Source organism: Lycium ferocissimum, chromosome 7, assembly GCF_029784015.1.
Source record: "Lycium ferocissimum isolate CSIRO_LF1 chromosome 7, AGI_CSIRO_Lferr_CH_V1, whole genome shotgun sequence".
In the NCBI taxonomy this organism is placed as follows: domain Eukaryota; kingdom Viridiplantae; phylum Streptophyta; class Magnoliopsida; order Solanales; family Solanaceae; genus Lycium; species Lycium ferocissimum.
This window is the reverse complement of record NC_081348.1, coordinates 31,191,684-31,197,665: the sequence shown is the minus strand read 5'-3', so window position 1 is coordinate 31,197,665 and position 5,982 is coordinate 31,191,684. Positions and strand designations below refer to the sequence as shown.

The 5,982-nt window shown below is 34.9% G+C and overlaps 1 long non-coding RNA gene across 1 annotated transcript; it reads right to left on the bottom strand.

The window, feature by feature from the left end:
* Window positions 1–3,075: 3,075 nt before the first annotated feature.
* On the bottom strand, window positions 3,076–5,707 carry LOC132064355 (uncharacterized). Its single transcript, XR_009416539.1, has 3 exons — window positions 3,668–5,707; window positions 3,468–3,576; window positions 3,076–3,382 (listed from the first exon to the last, which is right to left on the bottom strand). It is a non-coding gene; the product is annotated as an uncharacterized LOC132064355 (long non-coding RNA).
* Between the last annotated feature and the right edge of the window lie 275 nt (window positions 5,708–5,982).

Here is a 5,982-nt window from a genome sequence, read left to right as displayed (position 1 = left end):
TTTTTTTGAATTACCTTTTCCATACAAATTACTTTTCTTTGATACGTGGGCCTTTGTTGTTGGTCTATGCTACTGCAACTTTTTTGTGGATTACTTTTGCCCTTATTAGGTTTTATTTTTCATTATTTGTGTTTATGCATTTTAGTGAATTTAAGTAATTTTGGAGCCAAATTTTTGTTTCCGGTTGGGCATTTGTTATGTCTTACCAAATATTTGTTGGGCTTTAAAGATGAGTGTAGTGTGAATTGCGAAATGGTGGGAAAATAAAATGGAGGAATAAAATTCAAATAAATTCCATTTTCAGAAAGATTCTCATGACACTTTGTCCCTTATTGGTGGGAGAAAGCACTTCTTGTGTGCTTGTATATACGTAATCACCTCTTACAGCTCTTAAAGAAGTTGAGAAGAGGGATTGCCCAATCCTTGTCATTCATCGTTCGGCTTTGGATTTGGTCGATTGATTGAATCTTTTTGGACCAAATTTATTTTCTAAATGCCATTATTTATTTTCTCAAATTCTGATATTTTTCGCGTTATTTTAAATTAAAAAAATATATAATTCACGGAATTTAATTGTTTTTTTCCAAATAGTAATAACCGAATGGACACTACCGAACATACATTGCCTTTGACGAACAGGCATGTCTTCCCAAACCTGTGGATATAAATTCCGAGAGCTCGCCTCCGTTTTCTTACCGAAATCCGTGTTTTTACTCCCCTCTCTCTTCTACATTCTGCACATTTTCCAAAGAAAAAAACGTAAGTGTCCAGTGTGATTTGTTGCCACTATTTGAAGTCAACGCAATTTGCATTGCGCTATCTTAATAGTTTTTCCGTTCTATCCTGGAGACATTAATCCATTAACCTTGGCAACAAGTGGGGGATTAGATTTCTTAAGGACACACAAAAAACTTGTGGCTCGAAAATTTCTGTTCATCTACCTTCTGTTCTTAACATTGTTTCTAGTTCTTTTTGTTGTTTAACAGAAACTAATTTTACTAAAAGACTGCTTTGAACACTTAGACATAACAATATTTAAATTACGTCATATTTTACTCCCAATATTCTTGGGAAAATACATAAAACCCCCCCCAACGAATACTCGAATTAATTATGACGCACCCAACCTTTTCGGGCGATCTATTACCCCCCTGGCCTTATTTTTTCCTGTATTTTTGTACCTTTTTTGGCTGACGTGACACCAAAAAAGAATTGAGGCGCGTTTTTGTTAAATTTATTCTTTTTTTTCTTTATTTAATTACAAAATTCAGAAAAATATAAGCCCCACCCCCACTCCCACCCCACGCCCTCTCTTTCTTCTTCATTTTTTCTCATCTCTCCCATATTTTTCTCTAAAGAAAAACCTAAACAAAAGCCTCCCCATCTCCCTAAAAAGCTATCACGAGCTCATCCCACTTCCACCACTGCCGGAGCTCCGACACGGATTTTGATACTGCTGCTCGTTTGACATCAGCGTTGACTGGTGATACTATAATTTCAGGGAGAAATAGAAGTTTTATGGAAGTGGATCTTGAAATTTTTGATCACTTGAATTTATAATTTTCATAGAAATATCAATACAAACAAGGTTAGGATGAGAGATATGAACATTATTCAAGATTGATCGAAAAAAATGAAAGTTCGCCAGAAAAAATGGAAGCTCATCGGAAACAATGGTCCTCGTCGGAAATAATGGTCTGCGCTGAAATTATGCAAATTGATGTGTTGGTGACGATAAAGAGGAAAGAGAGAATAAAGTTTGAGAAAGAATAGGGGAAAATAAGGAAAAGGGTAAAGAAAACCTGTAAGGGAAAAGAGTGGTAGATTGTGTGTGTCCATGACAGTTCTGTGTCATTGATGAATGAAGAAAGAATGAAGAAAGAGCATCTGTGCCATTGATGAATGAAGAAAGAATGAAGAAAGAGCAAAAAGTTGAAAGTTAAAGTAGGACCCACATAAATTTCCTTTTTTTATCTTAAAAATAAAAGATCTTACAAATTTATTAATTATTGTAAGGAATAATTATTTATTAAGAATTAAAATTTAAAATTAAATTTAGAAGATTTTTGACGTGGCGCCATGTGCATGAGTGCAACACTCTCCACCGTGCAACCGCATCAAATTTTGATTGTCTTACAGCCCAAAAATGGATACAAAAATACCGAAAAATAAGGCTAGAGTGATAACGCCGCCCGCAGTTAAAGGCCATAATTAATTCGAGATACGTTGGGATGTATTTATGTATTTTCCCAATATTCTTCTATCTATTTGTTTTAAAACCTTTAAAATTTTGCTTCTTTCGTGAGTTCATATAATCACTCCAAGAATCATTTTTAGGTAGAGTTTTAATTTTTTAACTTTAGTAATTTACTTGAATTAATATTATTAATATTCCTATAAAACCATTACTCCCTTTGTCCCCATTCATGTGATATAATTTGACAAGACACGGAGTTTAAGAAAGAAACGAACACTTTTAAAACTTGTAATCTATAACAAGCCATAGTTACTTATGTGGCTATAAATTATTTCATTAACGGTAAAAGAGGAAGTTTTAAGTTAAATTTATCTCTATATATGGAAATATATAATTCTTTTTTGGGCAGACTAAAAAGGAACAGAGGGACTGAGGGAGTAGGTTTATTTGCCTAAAAATTTACACACACGCAATATTTACACCGACTCAATAAATATATAACACGTGTTTTAATTTATATCATTATTGCTGAATCATAGTTAACTAATACATATCCTAGCCTTAATTTTTGACCTAACAATAGTAAAATAATGTGATTTGGTGTAAACACTGAGCGCAAATATAATTTTAGATAATTATTGAAGATGAAAACGAGTACATATCAAAATTTCAAATCATATATGAGTTCTTATATAAGCATAACACGAGTTTGAAGTACTAATTTTATCGACAATGAAAGTTAAAATGCTAAACAACAACAACATACCCAGTGAAATTTCACAAAGTGAGGTTCCTGTGAAGGTAGAGTAAGAGAGTACCTTACCTCCTACCTTTCTGCAGTAGGAGGTAGAATGTTGTTCTAGGCACTTGCACTAAAGTTAAAATGCTAAACGCCTTATGTGCGTTAAAATCCTCTTTCTGAAGAGAACGCTTTTGAGTGAACAACATGGACTTGGATGAATATAAGGGTTTCTCTTCCTTCAAAGTAGCTGAAACCTAATGATGTCCATCTATCTGATATTACAATTCCACCATGATAGCAACCAGATAGACCATTAGAAATTCTATCTGATATTTTCATCTATAGTACAAGTTACATGCATATCTTTAATTCATCAAAATGTAACCCCGTCCAGATTCAGACAATGTGGGTTCCAAGCATGTAAATCAACTAGATGACCAAATCTGTTGACCATGTGAACAGAGTAAAGATAAGTTGGAGAATTTTGCAAGTGCTTATGAAACAAGATAATAGTGTATTCAAATTTACCTGTCTCCCCCATTACCATCTCTGTTGTCCACTGGCGTTCCACCATACAATCTGCCATGGATCAATTTTTTGTTGTTGCATGTATCAGGTGACTGTTTACACCCACCATCTATTCCGACAAATTTAATCCACATATTAAGCCATGAAAGATACCAAACAAAAATATTTTTTCTTTCTATAAATGAATGAGCACAACTTACACTATGATATGTGGCACTCTCACCAACTTGAAACTCTAGTTCCACATAGTAATTAGGATGACTTGATTAAGCAAAGAGGTAGCCGAGCTATAACTTATAATTAGGAAAAGATATTCATAGCGAGGGTGCAAGGGTGAGTTAATTTACGTATTTGGACTGACATGTCGTACAAATTTAATGTGTTACTAATTATAGGTTGCGAGCATGAACTAGCAGAACAACAAAAAGAGAGAGAGAGAAAGAGCGAGCAGATACCTTCGAGTTTATAAGATCTAGAAGAGGTCTATGTGCGGATTTTTTTTGATAAGTTGGATTCATCATCACATAAATTCATGTATTCACTGATATGGATTGTAGTACGGCTACTGACATCTAATAGACTTGTGATGTGTGTGTGTGTGTGTAAACTGAAAAATCGGACCACAAACCAAGCCAAACCTATGGTTCTCGGCCACAGTTACAGTCAATACATCTTAGGTGAATTAACCGAATCTGATATGTATCCAACATTCAAGTCGTGCAACATAGACACGGTGGCGGCTGGACATGTTGAATGATCCACGTTAAATAGGAAGAGCTATCTCCTCAAGGAGTTATATTTAGATTAAGACGAAGAACCACAAAATTCTGAGTAAAAGGTCTTTTTGAGATCCCAGAAGTTTCTGAAGAAAGTCCTAAAAAGGGAACAACGTAACTAACAAATTCTTCAAGAACTGAAGACAAAGACATAGTGACTTAACTTTCTAACATCAAGGAAAACCACAAATAATCATCATGTCAAAAGTTAGAAAAAGAAAAATCCCAACATGCCCTTAAACTTCAATTTTTCAGTGGTTCTTTTTTTGGATAATGAAGTAATCCAATAAGTGACCATCTCTTGCACTTGTGACAAATCAAAAGTTCGAATAAGTCACCGTCATATTTCATAATAACAGTTACAAAAGATAGCGGTCATGAGTAACGATTTCAGCATGATTAGGAATGAGCACAAAATAGCTTATCGAGAAAATGCATGAGCACAAAATGGACGACAAGTAAATGATAGGACACACAAAAAGGAAAAAGATCATGCAACAGTTTTTCTTTTTGCACAAAACATACAATTAGTCTTTATTCTAGAGTCTTTCAACTCTCTCTCTCTCTCTATATATATATATAGCTATGTCCATACCATCATATGAGACAAGGTTTATGTAATAAAAGTATAGATAGAAATGATTTGTAGGGTTGCATTAATTGTTAACTGACGGCTATAGAACCGCACTTCCACAATGCCGAGTAATCATACGGCTTCTCCTACCCCACCCCGGAAGGTGTACGCGAGACCTACATTTGTACACTCTGTAAGTTAATATTAATCAAATTTGCATTAGAAGTAAAGAAAGTTCATTTTCCACGCATCACTTCATCTTACAATTATACGATTTTGTCACACGGATAGGCTCTTTCTGCTAAATGTCAATATGCAAATATGATAGAGAATCGTATACCAAATTCTAGTCCTGTGCTCCTTATGTCTATTCACTAATAACACTTGAATGTTGTCTTGAATTTATATGGGGCGAACGCCAAGCACTGTCAAGGAATACTGAGGCGCTGGCAGGGCAAAGGGAAAAGTAACAGCAGCAGGAAAGCATTGAGAACTATTCCTCAACCTAACCATTCTCTTCCCTTCTTGGTCTATGGTGATTTCTAGTATCACCAAATTAAAGTCATAAAGAAGCTTGGCTTCCCTATTTAGGTTATCACATCAGTAATATTCCTTCGCTCTCTCATCTTGCTCTCTTGTCCTCAAGACTTCTCTCATGCTAACAGACTAATCTTTTCCATTCGCTTTAGGTTGTTCTAAACTAAACTAGACCCAAGAAAATCATCCTCTCTAAAGTATTGAGGAACTTAAGCTCAATCCAATGTGACTTTCTTTCTTTTCTTCTTTTTATTTTAGAAGTCCATCTCTTACTCCCTATTCTGGCTTCCCTTTTATTCCCACTCACAACTAGAAAATAGTGCACATTGTTGCAGTCAAACCCTTGTATCTCATATTGCATACCTCAAAATCATGATTTCTCACAACTTTAGGTAGAAAAGGACGTAAACTGGCAGATCTGCATTTTTTTGAAAGACAGCACCAGAGGATATTTTCAGTACTTCATTACATGTCAAAGGATTTACATATAAAAGAAAGAGTATGAAAATGAAATTTGGGCTTAACTCAACCCCAAAAGTTAGGTCATGAGTTGAAGATTGTCCAAGACCGTACAAGGAGACAACAACCTCTATTAGCGTGGGACGATCTATTAAAGGTGTGAAGGCGG